This window comes from Clinocottus analis, unplaced genomic scaffold (genome assembly GCF_023055335.1).
Source record: "Clinocottus analis isolate CAN_PGR_092001 unplaced genomic scaffold, fCliAna1.0.p SCAF_18, whole genome shotgun sequence".
Classification (NCBI taxonomy): Eukaryota; Metazoa; Chordata; class Actinopteri; order Perciformes; family Cottidae; genus Clinocottus; species Clinocottus analis.
In genome coordinates, this window is record NW_027175909.1 from 3,375,573 (window position 1) to 3,396,851 (window position 21,279).

Here is a 21,279-nt window from a genome sequence, read left to right on the forward strand (position 1 = left end):
GCCTAGTTCTCTCCTGACATCTAGTGGTTGTACTGTAACATCGCAAGCATCAAACGCTACATCCCAACTTGTACTTCCATCAGTAGTTCTAGCTTCATTGTCCCTCAAAAATATTTTTTAAGGACACAATTTCCATTTTCCTATAAATTATAAATAAGAGACATGGTTTTATTTTCATATTTTGATTTGTCTTTAGCTGCAATAAAAATATTCTGCACGTCATTTGACATAAATAATACTATACAGAGGGATAGTTTACAAATGTACCGTTAATATATATATATATATATATATATATATATATATATATATATATATATATATATATATATATATATATATATATATATATATATATTGTAAAACACATACAAATATCATAATCATTACAGAGTGCCACAAATTAGTCACACAGGGAGAATCCTTGGAGCATAATGGTCATTTGCAAGTCAACACTTGGGCCTTTGTAATGAAACAGTGCATGTGCATGCAGAACAGTCTCTTCACATTTTGTGGCTTTGACCTGGTTGTATTGATGGTCCAGAGTGAGTATCTGTCAGAAGAGGGCTGCTGGGCTCCATTGTTCACGGACAATATACCCCACATCATATCCCAAGCTGAGGACAAAAGAAGCTGTGGTTCAGCATTTAGGCACACAACACACTTTAATGTGGGGACACAAAAGGGAGTGCTTCTATTGTTGGAACATTTCTGGTACTTGTTCTCACACATGCGCACGTGCACACACACACACACACACACACACACACACACACACACACACACACACACACGCACACACACACACCCACACACACACAGTTACAATAATGTAAGATGCTTTCTGTTTTAAGGTGTCCACTTCTTTGTTCACTGCCTTTCATAAAAATAGTGTTTAGAATGTGAGATTTCTCAGGATCAGTTTCAAGTTTGTAATTGTCATATATCTCTCTACACAGAGCAGTGAGGGACTTTGCTGCCCCCTCCTGTAGGCCATCGAGCTTGACTTATGACCGCCTCTAAATGAAACATGAGATATCACATATACTGCAGATATTGGAGGTGGTGCAAATATCAATAGGATGCAGAATAAGAGTGGAGGTCAATGTCAACAACATTGGAGGAGTATAGTCTCTCAGGAACCTCGTTCAGTGCTCAGCTGGATCATACCTACTTGACTGTGACTGAAGACACACTCATCTAACATCAGCCATGTTAAGACACATTTTATTGTTTCTCTTTTTTGTTGTTATAGAAGAATCAACTCCTAACCTTGAAAGTGCCTTTTTTTGGTCCTCGACTACTTGTTGTGTTGTATTTTAAGATGGCCTGTAGGGGGAGGTATCAAACAACATTTCTCTATATCTCTAACATTAAACTAAACCCAAGTGATAACCATTGCAATAGCTGACCACTCCTAAATAAGATAAAATGAATTACAAAAAATATATGAAAAACTCCCCCATTAAAGTTAACGTTTTCCAACTATAAATACAGATATATAGGCAGTAGAACATCAAAACTATTATATTATATACAATGCAAACAATTATTAAGGCCAAAGCTTGAAGTTCCAATATATGTGCAAGTGCAATTATAATACATGTCAAAAATTAGGTCTGTCTGGTATAACATTGTTCCATCATGTATGTGCTTTTGGCACAGATTGATGTTGCAATTGACTGGCATTATTTGTAAAGATTTAAATGAAACTCTTTACAAATACAAATTAGCTGTTGACACTGATCACTTTTTGGTTTGTAAATTGCAGCCTCTTATGAATATTTATATATCCAATAACACTATTTCTGAAAGAATTTGGATTGTTTGGCTTTCTCCTGCCGGTGGAGAAGCGCATTTACGAGGGAGGCGTTAGCTGGTGATTGACAGCACCTCAAGGCAATAAAAATGCAGAAGCGAACTATTGATCACGCCCTCATAGAATATAGACCAATGAAGGAACAGATTGGGCGGCCTCTGTAGTAAAAGCCTATAGTAAAAGCCCCGTACGGCGCAGATCCCAGACCAGTTTGTGTTGTCACACACCGGACCTTTGACGTCGTGTCTAAATAAACGAACCGTTTCCAAACCAGCGCCTTGACAGAGCCCTTTATCCGTCTTGGAGAGAGGCACGGCCGAGGCGGAACATTTTTGAAAGGTTGTGTTCAGCAGAAAGCCACAGAAAGCGGGCATGAGTTTTAGGGAGATTTGAAGGAGTGCATCGCGGTTTTCTCGAGGGGAGGATACAACAACAGAACAGTTTGGGCTCTCGAAGAAACCACTGGAGTACATTGTAACCAGCAAGAAGCCACTCAACTCCGACCTCCGATGCAAAGTGAGTAACATTTACCAACATGTTGTATCTAGAAAACAACCAAACTTCCCTTCTAACTTATCAAGCGAATGGAAACAAAAAGTCAGCTGGGGGTTTTCGTAGTAAAACGGTCAAAAATATCGTAATGGCATTTTGTTGGGGAATGGGGGGCGACAATACAGCTACAATGCAGCTATAGTACGAGCACTCACCTAATGACAGAGCAGGATTACTAGACGTGGTGCTGGAGGGGAGAGAGGTAAAGAACCAGCCAACTTCTCTGTTTGCTCACCTAAAAGGTAGCTTGGTGCGTGATATTCATGTAACTCTGGAAGCCCCTTCATGCAAAACAGGTTTTCCTTTTTTTTACTCAACAGAAAACCAAACCACGCAAATTTCTGCGCAGCCGAAATGAGCAATGCTTAATCTCTCGGACTTTTGAAGAGCCATTTGTGTCAATGAGATTTCACCTGACGTATCGCGGAATGTAGCTTTCAGCGACCGGACTAACCTATGATAACTGAGCTGTTTGGGAGCACCTCGTATTACCTGCACAGCTTATTAGCATACAATGAGAAAAAAGAAGAAGGAAATACTAGTTTCGGTATATGTAAAAAAAAACAAAAAAAAAAACACGAACCATAATGACACAAGTTCCACCGCGTCACACCTATCTTAACTTCCACAAAAATGCACTCGGAGTTCCTCCTCCTCCAGCAGGAAGTACTGTGTGTGTGTGTGTGTGTGTGTGTGTGTGTGTGTGTGTGTGTGTGTGTGTGTGTGTGTGTGTGTGGGATGGATACAGCGCCCTTGTGCCCGCGATGTCAAGTGTGGTGACACGGACACGGAGCTCCCGCTGGCTGGACGCCCACCGAGAGACTCAGCACTCGGCCGGCCTCCACCAACTCAGCCGTATGTTTTGCATATTTAGATTTGTGTATGCTGATGACGGGGCACGCCACTGTTTCTGTCCTAACGCCACTCTTTATTGATCTGAGGGTATGTCCTGATACCAATGACCCCTTGTCAGACCATATAAACCCCTCTCTCCCCCCATGTATCTTTACTCTGACATGCAAGTGCCTCACAACAGCCATGACATCTCCTTTGATGTGGTTAAAAAACAAAATGAGACCCAAGACTTCAGTGGCAGATTCTTGAAAATGCCTTCAGCTTGCATTGAGTCATCTGTTCCTCCCAGACGGAGTCTGCATTCTTCTTCAATGCACTTATGGTCATCACTTGGCAAAAGTGCAGCGCTCGATGTTTAGACGCTGGGAAAGAAAAGATGTTTCCTAACCGCTCTTGGAACCTACGGTTACGGGAGCATCTTCACGGCTAAAATCAATGAACTCTAAAAGTGGTCATTGCTTCCAAAACGCTCTGTTTGGATCTGCATCTAATGGTGTGTATATAGCTTTGTTAAGTAGACGCCTCGCTTATTGCTTGGCGGGTACGACGTCTAAAATGGCCCATTATTTATTGATATTGTCTCTTGTCGGTCTCCCTGTCACAGTTATGGTGCTCTCGCTGCGAGGAGAAGAAATTAAGAAGACGGTGACAATGACCTTCCTCCGTTTATATTTGAAAGGCCACTGAGGGGACTCTCCAGGGAGCCGACATTTCTCTGTAAACTGCGAAGCCTCAATGGCTCGTCTGCAGTTTTTGGTCGGCTCCTCGTCCCGTCACTGGGAGTAACCTGTTAACCTAGTTTTTTATTTAGAAAGAGGTGGGATCCTTTTTGTCTGTCTTCCCACTGGGCAAGAGGGGGTGGGGACTCTCCCAGGATACTTTGATCAGAAGTATTTCAGTCCAGTTTATTGCTCTGGCTTGTATTGTTTATGAGGGTGATAGCTTAACATCTTGACAAGTGTGTGACTGCTTGATTATGCCCCTCGCTTTGGATGGTAAATGGAGTCATTGAAGGCATCATACAAGGGGAAAGTGCTCAAAAGAGCTGCAAAGGTTAGCGACTTAGGCATTGTCTTTGCTCGCCTCGCCTGTGTGAGTGCACGCTACATGACAACGGATGCTTGTTTCTTTAGTTTTGTATTAAAACAAAATTGTGTCCTACACTGCTGGAGTGGAGCATACAGTCGGTGGCCGAGGTCAGGGCGAGGTCAGGGCGAGGTCAGGGCGAGGTCAGGGTGTGGTCAGGGCTTGGTTAGGGCGTGGTCGGATGCAGCGGCCACAAACGAGGCCCGGCGGAGGAGTCTTTGCCTCGTGTTGTCTGTCTGGACAGGTGTCTCTGAGCTGGCGCCCTGCATAGCTCACATTCCCAGGGTTTTGTTGCCGGCGTGGAGGGGTCACTGAGCAGTGGGCGGGCGGGCGGGCGGGCAAGAGGAAGGGAGGGAGGGAGGTGTGGGAACTAAGAATGCTATGTGCGCGAGGCTCAACTCCCAGAATTCCACAGAGTGACCTGCTGATTGAGACAAACGCTTCCTGTCATCGCAGCGGCGCAGCTTGTGTTGATGAGGAACCTGTCAGCAGCCCAATGGCGCCGTTCACGGCCGGAGACAAAGCCAAAGAGCTGGCCTCCATAACGGCTTGTCAGCACCGAGGCTATTTTCTTGGGGCTTAAGGGTGGGTAGGATATGGTGGTTTCAGACCCTTAATCCAAGCATTAGGTTGGATCACTATCTGCTCACTCCAAATCACAGGAAATTGCCTTGTCTAAAAGAGAACTGTCATTTTAAACGATATTGTTTTTTCACCCCCCTTTCCTTCTTCATCTTGAATGTCAACCAGGGACTAAATAGATCCTAAACTGAGGTCTTTAGGACAAGTCGTCAGCATTGGCTCTTCTCGGTGTTAGAGCCTGGATTACAACAATGCCTGTTGCTGCATGAATGAAGCCATTCTGCTCGTAAAGCGAAAAGACCAGTGAGGTTGTCAGATGGTTTTGGGCCTCTTCATTAAGCGTTGAGAGGTTCCTCATATAAGTGGTGCCTCTTGACACATTGAGGTGAAACTACTTTAATAACAGCCCATTGCTAAACTTGGCTTCATGTGTATGAATGTCGCAGTTTGATCTTGTTGTAACATTTTCATACTGCATATTTGTTCAAGAATCTGACTTGAGCAGAGCGTCCCAGTCCATATTGTGAAATTGACAATTTTGAGGTTTTAGTTTGCCGCCGACTCATCATCACGGTTCTGTTGAGTTGAGCAGCAGAGAGCTGAATATCTGTCTTTTCCACCCATTCTCCCTTTTGTCAATTCTTCATCCCAATTTATCCGTCTATTTATTATTGCATATCCGCTGTCTCACTTGATGGTACGTCACTAATCTCGGGCTGCGAGTCGGTCCACAATGGGCTCGTGAGCCTCCTGCTGCTCCGTTGATCCCGGACGGAGAGATTAAAGTGATGTACATGGAGCAAGGTCTCTGGCGGGGCCACAGACGATGAGCATCACCAGTGCTGGTGACGTCGTTGTTGTTTTGCCCCCTCCCCTCCTCACCCACTCGCATCAAACCCGCCTGCCCCAGAGAGGTGTGGGGTTTCTCTCAGCACCCTGTAAACTTCTGCGGCGCTGCTCTGGAATGAGCCCACCCAGCACATGGCAGCCATCAGACACCTGCGTCGACCCCGCCGCATCCCAGCTCCAAAGCTGTGCTCAGGCATGCTGAACCTCCTGACTGGCTTTTGATGGAGAAAGCAGAGAGGCCAAGTAGCATTAATACATGTACAGGGTGTGGGGAAAGCAAGCCGGGCTCTGAACCCCTCAGGGAAAAGGTCAAGCCGTAACGGGTTACTGTATATAGGTGTTGACACGAGTGGTCAGAAAATGCAGTGTTTTGTTATGGGACACTGTTTCATTCCTGCTTGAAGTTAAGAAGTGCAAAAGCTCCAGATGCAGAGCACAGTGGTCCTCTCATTCAGCCACATCTGTAGGTTTGCGTTTAAAGCTTCAGGCTTCACGTGCTATTGCTGTGGGAACACTTTACGCACTTAATGCCTCGATCATAATCTTGCAAATTTGAGGTTTTGTAAGTCTACCCTTTTGAATCCAAAACATTCCTTGAAAAGGAAGACATACCTGAAGTCTGCGACGGCTTGTAACTAATTTGTCAGTCGTCAGTGAAAGGTGTATAGCCTTACACGGCGAGGCAGTGGGTTCACTCGACTGACGTCAAGCTTATTTGTCAAATGTTGCTTTATTTATGAGGGTTTTCTATGCAGGGCCCCTGCCTAGCATTGCTATGCCTATTCCCCTTATGGCTGCCTGGTGCATAATTCAACATGCTTTGAGCCAACGCAACCAAAATAAGCCTAAGCGTGCACTTGTTTGTGTCTCTGTCCGGTAAATCGCAGCAACCGCAGAGGATTTGTAGGTAGTACAGTACAGCTTCAAGTTTGCACCATCAGCGTGAGAAGATCTGTGTCACCTGTCAGCAATAGCTATCCGGTGCTCTATCAATGCACCGTGAGGTTTGCAGTATTCATGTAGCTTGTGTTGTGATATTTAGAGTGCCTGGAGAGCTCGGTTACCAAACGCCGGTCCTGTGACTGATGTTTTCCTTCCTGCCTGGCTCTCTAAAGATGACGGCGACAGTAACTCGACCGTGCCGTACAAACTGCCATCCGTCCAGAGGTAATTAAAACGCAGTCATGTCGCGAGCGTCTAATGGTCGCAGGTTGGAGATGGTGAGGTCACATGAGATGTAACATTCAGAAGAGCTTAATTCTTGGACGTCGTTTTGCTCGTTTGAACCGTGCGAGCGGCCTTACCCTGCGGTAAGGGATCCTGCCTTCACCACATGACCCCTCCTGGCTTCCCAGCTGCAGTCATGATTGATATCAAGCGGGATAAAGTAAGAGAGAACAGCCGGTCCAACATTGCTTCCCCCTCTGATCGTATTTTTCCTGTGACTCTAATGCCAACCATGCATCACGTCCTGGTGCCTCTTGAGATATCGATTCCTCCCTTGACCTCGCTGCAGCGTCGGCATTGATCTGATGAGACGGGATAGAAACAGGGCGGTGACTGAGTAGTAAGTTATGCTGTGTTCTTTGTGATGGTGGGTGGGGTCACTCAGAGGCCTTGAGTTCTTTAAAAATACTGCTGATTAGCCCAAGAGGGTTTTCTTTAGCTGCCTGTTTTCCCCTTTGCTTGGCAGGGACTCCAGACAGCAACGCTGGGCTAAATCCCCCCTTTGTGTGTGGGGCGTCTCAAGTAGTGTCAGCTGTAGCGCTACACACTTGTTGCCGTGTCTCCTGCCACCTCCTTCTGGCTACAGGCCCCGAGAGGCTGAATTTTCGTTTGCCTATTAACATCTCTGCCCCCGCTTGGTTGCCTCTCTACTAAACCCCATAATGCGTAGATGTTTGATCGGCAAAAGGAGGCCTGTGTGTGTTTGTGAATGCATGTTTTTGTCCCCAAACTTGAAAGCATGTTGTCAAGCTCCTGTGTGCATGCATGTTTGTGTGTGCATGTATCGGACAGGCATTCATTCTTCTTCATTACACTTGGCCCACTCTCTGTCTATTCCCTCGTTGCTCATTGAGTGCAATTACAGCAATTTGACTGTGAATACCCCTTCACAAGAGCCCATTAGAACCATTAACTATGCAATCTTCACTCTTTGATGGCTCGGCCCACGTGACTTAAACTATTCAATCTGCATGATGGCAGACAAGGGGATCGGATTGTGAACCATGAACCAATGGGACTTTGTGTGCTGTTCTCAGAGCAAGTTGTTTTTTTATTGCACATTATCTTCCCCTAGGTTACACATTACTTTCATGTCCACTGACGGACACGTCGAGTATCTAAGTAGTTCAGTTGTAATTGAATTTACAACTGAACTAACAACTTTTGAAAAAGTTAAGGAACACCTCCACCAACTGAGTGAGTATGAGCTTTACTTGGCATAAAGAATTGCAAATACAGAAAGCTGAGTTTTATGAGTCTGCTATGACCCGAAGCTTATGGAAGATTGTTTCCAACTTGTGTAATCCAAACATTTGTAATAACTCTAATAAATTCTAAATTGATTAAAAAGCGATAAATGTTATGTTTTTATCAAACGAAGCATTCTGCCCGGCCTATATTTGTTGCCGTTTATCCTTTTTAAAAAAACAAAAACATTTTCACTGCAGTCAAAAATCAGTTTGCTCGCCACACTCGAAGGACACACCTTTTATTAACAGGCCTAGCAGCATAAATAAATAAAGCCCCATAAACTAGGATTCATGTAAAAATGAATTACTACGAGGTCTACAGTTGATATAAATAAAGAACTTTAAAGAGATTTTCCTCATCTGTTTGATATTTATACATTTATCTTACGCCGTACCCAAACTGCTCCTGGTTAATGATATTTTCCTTTTTTTGCCATTGTTTTTTGGTAACACGCATTTCCTCTCGCACTACCATGTAATTTGCCATGTTGCCGATTTAATCAGTTTTGTCCAAAAGCTGCCTTTGGATGACAGAGGCCACGATAATACAGAAGCAACGTAGAAGCTGCCATAATTTGAGCCTCACGTTGTCACGGATGTAATTTGGGATTTCCCCTTGATTTTAGAGGCATATGATTCTCTGCTGCCGATCATACGGGGCCCTTATATCAGAGGACGGGCCTCTCGGCTGACTTATCTCAGCTCACCACTAATTGTAACCTCATGGAAATGCCGTTGAGCAAAGTTTTTTTGGCTCTGGTGAAATAAAAGTGTGATATTTATAGTTTGCTTTGGATTGCGGGGCGTTGATAACAGAGGGCTCATGGTGTGTTTGTGTGTGTAGGAGTAGCTTACTCTGCGCGCAGTGATGTGACTAGTCATCACGCAGTTTGTTTTAGTCAGATTTGAATGAAGTTTGAATAAATGAATGCCGCAGGGTGGAGTTGTGGATCGTAAGTTCACCGGGTCAGAGAGTTTGTTTATGGCGCTGAGAGCAAAATGTTAAAGGACTGCAGCTCGCATGGGGTCCACACGGTGCTACTGCAGACGGCAAAGGCTTGTCTTCATGTCTAAAGCGTTTCTCGAGCGAGTGCCGTTGGGTAGTGGACTGTAAGAACAGAAGGCTCTCACAGTCGGTCATTATTACTTGTAATGCTTTTTTTTTCTCGGTCCACCCAGTTTCCTCTCCTACTTCCGGGGTCGCCGGCACCGGGTCGAGACAAAGCTGCTCTTTCTCTGTCCGTTTCGAAGCCGTCCCTTCAGCGGCTGGATGCTAATCTGACCGACCATCAGCGGCTTCTGTCATGGTCAGGGAAGGACAGATCCAGAGAGAAAAGACAGGGAGAGATAGCAAAGGAGGGGGTTGGTGGCATGGAGAGCGATGACTGGACCATTCGGCATCTGGTGAACAGAGGGGTATTGTGTGCCACTGTGGAACGGACTGTTGCTTTACAGGGTGGAACTGGTGTTAAAGAGCAACAAATCTTGTGGGGGAGATACAGGGATACACTCACCAAGCATCCACCTGAGAACTAGAGTTGTTCTCTAAAACAGTCTGAAAGGATGGATCGAGTATTGGCGAATATGCATTCTTTGAACCAATCTGATTTCAAGTTATCGGATCATGAAAAGTATCCGCTCACACAGGAACAACAACAACAGCACGTGTCACTTGCTACCGGATCTGTACATCCCGCCTGATCTGTACTGCACACATGCACACACTGTTAAAGTTAGCTGTTAGCTGTTAGCGGCACAGAACTGCTTCCCTACATAACGCTACGATACATTAGGATGTGCTCAAGCTCTATTTAGTAAAGAGCAGAATCGGGTCAGGCTTATAATGATGTCTTTAAATTGAATCATGTAAAATGTCATTTTTGGTGAGAAGCTTTTTCTCTTCAGTCCATTTTATTTCAAAGGGGGACACTTGCTCTAAGTAGTTTATAACTAAGTTATTCAAACTACTTATACCAATAACGTTTTTTTGAATCAAGGCAAATATTGAAATAAATCCACTGGCATTGGATTGGTACTCGCTATCGGTCAATAAAGAAGTTCAAGGATCTGAATCAGTGTCCGTCATCAAGTCTGAGACACAGTATCATGCTGGGAGTTAGTATTAGCAACACTGGTCACAAGGAAGAGAAAGGATACAGATTCAAGGACATTTAGCTCATACTGTCTTCCGATCCTGTCTGGCTTTAGGCCTTGAACATCACATGTCAAGTTATTATTGCATTTTGGAAATAATTTGACTCTGAATGTGAAGCAGTGTCCACGTTAAGCATTAAACATGGGTTTCTAATTACCTGGACTTTCCCCTGACTGTTTGAGAATGGAAAAGTAATGCTTTAAAAGTTGAAAGGAATGCCTCTCTTTATCCGATTAATAAGAAATGATTCTTGAATAATTTTTTGTTTGTTCTACACCCTCCCACCCAAGGCTAGGTGTCTATGGTACCTTTACCAGAGAGAAGTAGCACCGCAGCATCAGATGTATGTGCTCTGTACATCTCACAGATGTCACAACCAACATGGAGGCGAACACACACGAGCTCCCTTGCATCAGCTTGTACTGCACGGAAATTTCAGAAGTAACTTCATGAAACATAGATGTCACTTTGTGTTCCTGGAAGAGAGTTTCTCAACCGGACCACCAATATATATACTCCCTAAATCATTAAAAGAAAGCTTCCCAAATCCTGCAGGTCAAGTGAACTTCACTGGTGTTCTCCCAGCTGTTGACAGCTCCCACACAGTCAGGAGATACTGAATTTTGCAGCGGTAAAGCCACCAGATCTTAGTCCCCGGGTTTCAAACGGTTTTCTTGCGTTGGCCGTCTTGGTGACGGGTCCGCTCAACTCTCGCAGCCCGACGCCGTGCACGTTTCAGTCCAGACAAACGCTGCAGCAGCTGATATTGCTGAGCAGCGCAACTTCAGCCAGAGGAGGAAACTAAACCGTGAGATCGGCTACTGCAGTCTGCCTACTAGCTGAGGGGAAAGAATCACTTGCATGTCTTGTATGTTGTAACCATATAGTATATATACGTATACGGTAGATTATACATTTTTAATAGGTTTTTGTCAAGGTTGTTTTTAACTTGAAAAGGAGCGTGGATTATGGCCAACCGTCTAGATTTCTATCTGCCTGGATTAATCCTCGCTGTATAATCCAAACGGCCAACATGCTTCTGCCTCCAAAGGACAAACCAGAATGAGACATAGCATGTCCAGATTGCAGCTCATGTTCGGAGCAAACAGAGCTTTATCTGGACCCTCCTGCTTGTATCACGGATATGATCAGATCAGATCAGGGCTCGATACTGAATTATTACTGAGAGAGGCTTTCATGGCTTTAACATGATTGGCATTCTCTCCAGCTGTAACATTTGCCTTTTGATTTTGTCATTACGCATTGTCTTCTTGTAGGATTTGGATTCTCTATAATCCCTCATACAAAGAGCTCCGGTTGGGTTCAAGGTGTTCAAAAGCATCTTTTTAACAACCTTAGATAATGAATAGGACCCTTTTGTAAACAATCATAGAAGACTTGAAGCCACTTCTGACCTAACGAGTATCTTAGTTTTGCTAACGAATGAATGTGTCTAAGCAACTGTGACAAAAAGGTTAACGTCTTCCGTGTGTGTGTGTTTTGCATGTGTGTGCAAATACATCCAGGTGTGCACAGCGCAGGGCGTGTGGTAACGGTCAGTTTACTCAGTACTTGTCAGTGCCATCCTTTATGCTTTGTGTTTATCCTCAGGCCCCCCACACTTTTGAGCATTTTCCATTCCATATTTAAGGGCATATCTCATTCCTGACTTCTTTTTTGGGCCGGTGAAGTTAATTTTTTCAGCACTGGCAGTATCTCACAGCAGCCAGGTACTCCTCCACTGACTCACTAAGAGTTATCTGGGCTCAGCCAAAGGATGAGCTTATCCACGAGATATGCTACTCCCTTTTGCACTTGGGAGATCTGGGGAATAGGTTTGTGTGAAGTGGCCTGAATGTATATTTTCATACCCGATGCTACGGTCAGAAAGAGGGCGGTTCCCTCCCGATTTGTGCGGATTCACTACATTTCCCAGTCTGGCCCAAAAGTGGTTTCAGTAATATGAGGCTTCTGTTTTGGATGAGGTCGAGAGAAAACTATGACACAGCAGCAGACGTCCAACCAAGTTGAGTTGTTCACGCCCACAGAACTTAACCCCCCGGCCTCGCAACCCAACCTATAAAGCCTTTTGAAGGGTGGAAACTTTTACACTCAACATTCTTCCCGCGCGGCACAAAAATACTTGTTTTGATTCTTCTGGAGCGTTTTATGTTTTATTCCAAGCTTAACAAACTGCCTCCCCGCGTCTCCGATTTCACTGACAAAGCAGCAGCAGAGGAGGAGGAGGAGGAGGAGGAGGAGGAGGAGGAGGAGGAGGAGGAGGAGGAGGAGGAGGAGGAGGAGGAGGAGGAGGAGGAGGAGGAGGAGGAGGAGGAGGAGGAGGAGGAGGAGGAGGAGGAGGAGGAGGAGGAGGAGGAGGAGGAGGAGGAGGAGGAGGAGGAGGAGGAGGAGGAGGAGGAGGAGGAGGAGGAGGAGGAGGAGGAATGGTAGCGGGGCTCAGAGCTATGGGATGCCTAAAACTGTAATTCACTGACATCAGTGACACATTCGCCCATCGAGGTTCTCTCTCTCTCTCTCTCTCTCTCTCTCTCTCTCTCTCTCTCTCTCTCTCCCCCCATGGCCCTTTTTCATCGCATTGTCAGACCGATGATATTTAAATGAGGTGAGTCACATTTAGAGTTCGAGGCATTGTGCTTTTTATGCCTCCTCCACTCTTCCTAGCAACCACAGCCCGAGCTAAATGATTGGGGGAATACGGGGAAAAATGGGGTCACACACATGTCAGTTCTCGGTCTGAGTCCGAGTCGTGGTAGAGGAATGTGTTAATTGGTCAAAAGCTAACCAAGAGATAAAGGAGGAGGCCCTGTGATACAGTCATTCAGAAGAGAGAGGGAGAATTATTCTCCATGCTGGATTATCCTGTAATCTTCTCACCATTTCCTTGCCTCAGGTGAAGTCAAAAAACACACACACACACACACACACACACACACACACACACACACACACACACACACACACACTTACTTTCCCAGCAGCGGAAAGCGGTTGAGCTGCTTTACCGTGCTTCAACCTCAGCGGATCTGTGTGAAACACCTCTGGTTTGTCTTCCTCCCCGGTGTCTCACAGCCTCGGCGGCTAAGTGCATGCAACGACTCGCCCCGTCGTTGGTCTTTTGTTCTTCTTGGTGACATTTTAAACGCACAAAGAAAGGCAAAAAATGGGCTTTACATTGTATAGAAGCTCGAAACTTGAGTACTTTCTTGCGGCGGGTCACCCGGCCTGTTGTGCAAGCTTATTGGATTTCCAATTTCGAACAATTGCGAAAACCGTTCAGTTGGGAGGGCGGAGTTTCGTTGGCGGAGGGGGGTTTCTGTCATGATGGCTGATTGCCGGTTGTCTCAAGTTACATCGGGTGGATCAGAAACAGTGACGTCATCTTCATCCCCTGCTGCTTCTCCCTTTGTTGTTCTCAGCGTTTCATACCCGTTATCTTCAGTCGGTGTTGCAAAGAGTTCAAGTCCCACCCGTCTGCAGCGTCTACCTCAGGAATGAGCATGAGAGTCGACTGATTGATTAGTCGATCAGCAGGAAAAGTTGGGAACTATTTAGGTAGCGTCTAGAAGTAATTTGTAAAGCAGCCACTCCAACACCTGCTCCAATGTGAAGGTTATTATATCTTTTGGACCGACATTTGATGACATCATCTTGAACTGGGGGAAGCTGTGACAGTTTTGACATGTCATTGACCAAATAATTAGGAAATCATTAGTCGCTGCCCTTATATAATAACACAGCAGTAAGTGCATGACATTCAACATAGTGTCTCCGCAGGAACTGCAAATTGCAGCAGAATATTTGACTGGCTATTGTAACCTGTTGCACACAGGCCTGTTTTTACACGCCGTTACCTGAGCTATGTGACTCTGCTTCCAAAAAAGATTAGGAATAGATTTTAATCGCAGCGTTAACCAACGTCTCTTGTCTGATCTTGAGTCTCAGTGTGAAGTCAAACGTGTCTTAAAGCCAAATAAGGTGTTGGGATCACGTTATCGTCCCCTATTCTTGCTCGGACAGGCTCAGGTCAAAGCTCTCCTGAACATCTAGCGTGACTGCCTAGCACTTATCTAATCATAACCATACAGACTCAAAGCAGCACCATCGACCCATCATCATCATTATCTTCTTAGCTTACCCCCTTCACCCTGCAACCCGACTCTAAAGCTCCCTCTGACTTTAAAGACCGACTTACCGCGGAGCCCCCGTCCCCATCAATCTCTTTTTACTTGAAAGGAGATGACCTGGGAGACGTCACGTTACACCGCCGGACACATTTCAGATCCAAAATGTGTGGGGGTGCCCCTTTTCTTTTCCAAAAACCAAGACAATTCAGGCTACACTTGCTGGAAGCAGCGGGGGCAATGTGAAAGCGCCGCGGCATAATTAGCCGCGCCGCGGTCGGCATCGCCTCAAGTTCACACTGTATGAGATCCTGAGCACGAGTCAAGTCATTTCACAGAGTTTAATGACTTTGTAACGGCTGCCGCGACGGTCCGAGCGATGTCGGAGCGAAGAAGATTCGGTAAGACGGAAAAGCTTGGCGCCCCCATGGACACGCACACACCCTCGGTATCAGGCTGCAAGTTGACCTGTGCGTGTCGGTAATTTGGGAGGTGCTAATCGCAGACACTCCGTTATGGCTGCTGTCGCTGTCCCAGAGGACGGCCACGGTGACCTTTCCACTCCCTGCTTATATATGCTGTGGAAAATGCTGTCGTGGACTTGCAATTTGCAGTCCTCGAGGTCATGCTGTTTGTGTATGTATATATGTATGTATGTCTATATGTATATACATACGTAGGACTTCTGATACATGCAAGTACTTCTGATAACCCTTTCGGAAGCGCCGCAAGGGTTATCAGAAGTACTTTAAACGCCCTCGCCAACATTAGAGCCCGAGGGATGGATCGGTAGTCCTGTGTCAGTCTCGGCCAATGGCCGCCGGCGTCTCTGGCGCTGTGCTGACCGTAGCAGCCCGACCGACAGTTGCCACGGGAGCAGCTTTTGCGACCTTCCCCCGTCGGCTCCATCACCGAAATACGGCATTGACTGCCGCCTCATGACCGACGTGTTTGCTTTCTGCGAACAGTTTGTCCATTGCTGAACACAATGTGAAAGTCACAGGTTGAATGAGTAACATTAATAATGCTATCCGTCACAAAATGGCCACAAGTAAACACAACTCACCACACACTGAGCCCATGAGGGACAGTGGAGCGACTCCAGTCCACCTGCGGGCTTAGAACCAATGAAACACTAACTGGATTTTGGCGCTGTGACGACAGTGACATGGTTATCAATGTCTTCTTTTTTTTATTTGCCAGAATGTGTCATAAAGACAAATGCAGGTGCAGCTGGTTTGCTTCAAGTCAAACCGGTTTAAGACAGGCCGGACCGCCAAAACCAAACCCACTCACTAACAACAACCCATTAGAGTCTCGTCTAGGAAAGTAGGAAAGGCACCAGTAAACGCAGCGGCTTCGTGTTGTGTGATGGGATGTGACGGGGCCGAGCATTCCTGGGCCTCGTAGGAAAGTTTGGTCTGAATCCTGCTCGTCCGCGGGAAGCGTGTTCCCACACAAACAACACGGATCTGTACGATGGTGCCAACACTCCTCCGCTCCGGCTTGCCGGCTCCGCTTCAGACTCCTCTCGCTGGACTCGCGTTCACTCATGTCATTATGAATGGATGGCGGGGATGTTGTCGGACGTCCTCTCCGCGGACCCTCTCGTGAGTGTGGAGTTTCAGCCGGTGATGTAATGCTTCTGAGAACAACAACAACACGCAGCAGAGCTCCAATCGAGCGATCACCGGCGCGTGCCAGTCATCGAATTAGAGCTTGTGCAACCGTCCAAAAGGATTTGCACGATCATCTGCGTTACGATGTGGAGCACCAACTCAAAACTTGAGTGTTGTGTATGTATCGCAGGACTTTTTTTGCAACCACTTGCTCACATGCTACTATAGGGTCTACCATATCCTGGAGGGGAGAATATGCCACGTGCATCTGCTCACGTTGCAGGTGTGTGGGTTGCACTCACACACTTGAGCATCTCATGGGGCTCAGATGCTGGTTGCTGCCGCCCATCTGCCTTTCTGTCTGCGTGTCCCGGTCAGGGTCAGGGTCAGGTCCGGGTTAGGGTCAGGTCCGGGTCACCTCCAGGGTTCTTGCTTCATTACTCTGCAGTGGGGGTCCACGTAGAGTGGGGAGTGGAAAAGTGAAGAACGGGAGTTCAGAGTGGGAGATGCTTTATTTGTTGGTGCGGCGGAAAGCAGTGTGTGTTGACTGGATGCTAGGACTGTTTTTCCATGTGTATGTTAAACACAGGACAAAGACTGCTAAGCCAGAAGCGCTCGGAGCGCTTGCAGCGTTTGACAAGAATTCTGGGAAAATCTTGGTTTTTCAAAAGTGAGTCCTCGTTTAATTCAAATATCGACATTGAACGCTAGTCCCCAGTGTTGTATCTGCTCCTCTTTGTCCCTCCTGAGGATGATTTTCTCACCAAACGGTACCAGTCCCTGAGAGGACACTAGGTCCTTTTTTGCACATTGTGTAAATCTCCCCGGGCCGACGTTTGGTATCCAAGAAAAACATTCTCAACTACTCCCTAATTCACAAGCGCAGACATCATTTAAACCTGCCCCACCTCTTTGTAACCACTTTTGTCAGAGACACTTGTCCATGTGGGAGGGTGAAGGTGCGTGATTGACGACGAGTGCATTGAGTGGTTTTCTCCGTCACCCCGGCTGATTTACACCTGTGTTTGTGTGGCTGCTGTTGCGCGGCTAAAAAACACATTTCATCCTGCTTTTATGGATTTTTTGCTTTGTTTGTTTATCTGGAATACCACTTTGCACAAGAAAACCACAAACGTGGCCGCACAATTACGTCCTTTCCTACTTTATTTTTCACAAATGTTTTTTTCCTCCATGCATAAATAAAACGGCTATTAAGAGAAGAGCCATGCTCTGATTGAGCTGCTTCTGAAATACAGTTTTAAATCTAGCTGCAGGCCGACTATTTATCTATCCCTCTGGAATCTAGACCCTGGTATAAAAAAGAAAGCTACGCACGCACAGTCGCACACGCACACGCCACCAGCTGGGTGGCATCTAATAATTGTTTGTTTTCAATCATAAGCAGCTTAGCGCCAGGATTATCAGCCGCTACAAGTGATGTTTCTGTGTCGCAGAGGGAGCGGTGGCTGTGTCTTGTTTTCCGAGCCGACGCGATGAAGGACATCCCACTCAGTCCCGGGTCTCTTGCTCGCCTCTCAGAGCCGGCAGGAGCACCTGCGCTCGCTGTGAGTGCTGGGCGTGGCTCTTTGTGGCTTTGTGTTTGCGATCAAAAGCAGTAAAAAAAAACAACAGCACAGCACAAAAGGACAAAAGAAGACCTGGGTGCTGTTCAAACACCTGTGTGTTGCAGGTGAGCCACAACAGACTGACATCTGTTTTTACAATACAGCCGACGTGATCTCGGTTTAGTACTTTAGATGTTTACTCCCTTTTTTAAGGGATTTTCATCACACAAGCTTTGTGAGAGACAGAGCATTGCAGATCACTGAAATGAACCCTGATTTGATTTACTGGGATGCTACTAAAGCAGCATCCCATCAAGCTTGTTTCTGTGCCTGGATAGTTTGGGATTTGTTTGCGTCAGGACTGTCAAGTGAAAATGCGGCATTTCCAAAAAAGCCGGCAGTCCAGGGATTAACTAAATAAAAGCCCTATTTTTAGATCGCTCTTTCGCAGATAGATGGTAGTTTTGTAATCTAGTAGCTGGTGCAGATGGCCGTCTACCTGCTCGCTGGCCTGCCCATTGACCCCCTTTAGCTTTTGCTGGGATTTGACTACATCCCTGAATGAATTGAACCACTCAGGATCACTCGCCGAGTAGATGAGCGGCCGTGTTATTAGCTCAAGTTATCTCGGGAGTGTTTATCGTCCCTTCTCCTGATAGCGTGTTTATTTGGGTGTTCTTTTGGACGTAACCTAACCAGGCATCGGCCTCTGGCCCTCTCTCTCGCTATACTCTCTGGCTGTCCTGGGGTTCGAGCTCTGCTATCTGATCCCCCCCTTATCGTCTTATGTTCATAGATCTGCTTTTGTCAAATCAGGGAAAGCTAGTTTGCGTTTACATTTTTTATCTTATTAGCTAGATGTAAAGACATTTGTTCTCTACATATTTTTACTAAGATAATACAAATAAATAAAGTTTGTGGCCTTCTGGACAACAGCAACAATGTTTCTAAATGGCCACAGACATATCTTTCGCATTATTTTAAATTATATGGCATTCCTGCTTTATTTTGATGGGGAGAGAGATAGGGAAGCCGGGGGTAGACGTGCAGCAAAGACTCGGCCTCAAAGCTGCCCTCTCTTCCCTGGTAATTACCAGGGCGCCGCCGCCTTTTAGGCATTCCTGGACAACATCAAGCTGTATCTACCGCAAGCGAATATTATCTGACGGGATACCCAGGGGTCTCCTCGGGCCTGCTGCACGAGCCCGGGGCCTACAATGTGAACACAAATGCTTGTTGATACTATTAGGGATCCTGTTTTTTTTTTTAGCCGGGAGAGAATGCTAAAATAAAGTTATTTTTATCCAGATGTGGGCCATGCAGCTTAAGTGTGGTTAAGTTGCACAGCTTACAAATAGACTGATGGGACTAAGTGATTTCTCCACCTCCTTTTTTTTATCTCTCTCTTTTATCTACTTTTCCTCACCTTAAATGATCTTATCTCTCATCCTTTCTCATTCTCTCTCTCTCACCCCCCTCCATCCTTTTGACCGCCTCTTATCAATTATGCATCCATTAATGGGGCTCACTTCCACTTTCCCGCTGCAGCTCTGTTAACGCGTCCTGTACACACACACACACACGCACACACACACACACCGACAGGCGCGTGTGTGTGTGCACTCAGACCCGGCTCCGTTCCGTTGGCCTCTGCGTCTGTTGCATCGACGCTTCCTTATCCGTGTTATACCCGGTCTCACAAACTGTCCGTCCGTCTGTCAAACCAGCTGCCGCGCCTTCTCGGTTCTGAGGGTTGGGAGCACTTCCTGCGAGCGCTCCAGGTGGAGCAATTTGCTCACAGCGATACCTGGTGAGGATGTAGGTTACCCAGCAACACTGGCATTTAGAAGGCCTCCCAGCTTAGTGAGGCTTACGGCTACCTGCCTCTCTCTCTCTCACTCCCTCTCTCTCGCCCTCTCTCTAGGAGCAGGTGCATTTCTATTTGCAGCTCAAATCACTCATCTGAAAATCCGTCGTCATCTAATTAATGTCAGCGCAAGGTGGAGTACATATACTGTTTGCATAGAGGATTAATGCACCGGCCTCTCCCTCCCTCTGAATAAAAACAATTTCAGATCGGCTCGTTTGGTCTCCCAGGACTTAAAGTAAAGCAGTGAAGCACTCGCATCAATGATTTTTTTTTTTTTTTTGATTAAGCAAAGTGTATTTTTGTCCCTCTGCTCCCCGGCACCGCCAAAACCCCCCAGTCCATCCGTCCTGTGGTCTTTCTGTCCGTCTGTCACGGGATAATTAATTTGGCCATTTCATATCGAGGATTAATTGAATTGGTCATTATCAAATTGTGTGTGTGTGTGTGTGATAGAGAGAGAGAGACTGTGGAATGTGTGAGCAGCGACTGCTAGCGACTGTAGTCTCTCCCCTCACTTGTTAATGGGTCAGAGAGAGACAAAGAGCTGCTGTGTGTGCATGGGAACCAGCGGGATGGATGGGAGGAGGACAAAGAGGAGGACGAGGTGTTGGGATGAGGAAGTGGTCGGGACGACAATGCGTCTCTGCAACTAGTGGTTTTTATTATTTGTTTATTTTCTCCGTTATGCGTTCATTATTTTTCAGAGCCCACGATGATGCCTCCAGATGATGTCTGGCCGTGACTTAACCCGTGTCCTTATGTAGAAATGTAGCTTATTTATTGTGTGTATGTGTGTGATACGGGAGGTGGACATGCAATTTACAGTTTTGATTGTTTCTTTAAAAAATAAATCAAAAATAGAATTTAACAATCTATTAGTACCATTATTGCCAGTTCCAAGGGCCTTTAAGAAAGGTTTTTACAGCAGACATTGTGGCTCATCCTCGCAGGAGAAGCCCAGGTGTTGCTAATTACATTGATTACAACACCAGCTGTTGTAATCAAGTGTCCCAGTAAGGCAGCATGCACAAAACGTACAGGACCGTGCTGCCAAAATAGTTTTATTTCCTCACACTGCCTTGTGATATAGACAGCCTGAACTACAACATGTGTGTGAGTGTGTGTCTGTGTGTGACTCTCCATTCTCTTAGTGATCAATGGGGCTCTGGCAGCCAGTGGGATGAGATTACTGGTGCCCATCTTTACTGGCACCCTGAGGCACATCTGAGGTCACGTTGAGGACAGAGACACACTTACACAGTCCGGCACACAAACGCACACCAGCAAGCTTGCAGAATTACACAGCCTGCAACTTTCCACAGTTGTTGGTTTCTTTCTTCTCTCCACACAATGAGTGGTCTGGAGATATTTAGTGAGCCGGTGGCTCCATCTAGCGGCCACCTGTTGTCATTGCACGCGGGATGAAGGCTGCAGGGTGGTCGGTGCTTTGAATGCCATTTTGTAAAAACTAATAAGACAAGTAAAGAATTAATTTAGGTTCTGTGCAACATGCTTTTTGTTGTATGGTCAGAAATGGCATCAAGAGCCATCGCAGGTGGAAATCACGTCTAGTCAAACTGTCGTTATTTTGTGTTGAGAGCGTCCTAAATAACTGGGAATGTAAAATACTCTTTTTTTCTGTTCCCTCTTTTCTTTTTTCTTTCTGTTTACAATCAGATTGTATTGTGAGGTCAAAGAAAGAAAAGAA

At 46.0% G+C, this 21,279-nt stretch overlaps 1 protein-coding gene across 2 annotated transcripts in view; it reads left to right on the forward strand.

The window, feature by feature from the left end:
* Positions 1-2,120: 2,120 nt before the first annotated feature.
* Positions 2,121-21,279, forward strand: part of mpp7a (MAGUK p55 scaffold protein 7a) — a 119,046-nt gene continuing 99,887 nt past the window's right edge. Inside the window, exon 1 of one of the 2 annotated variants that reach the window (XM_068582053.1) lies at positions 2,121-2,335. The gene's annotated coding sequence lies outside the window, so the exon portion shown is untranslated. Of the gene's footprint in view, positions 2,336-17,771; positions 17,827-21,279 lie in introns of those variants that run through there. The other variant, XM_068582054.1, reaches the window with a different exon arrangement.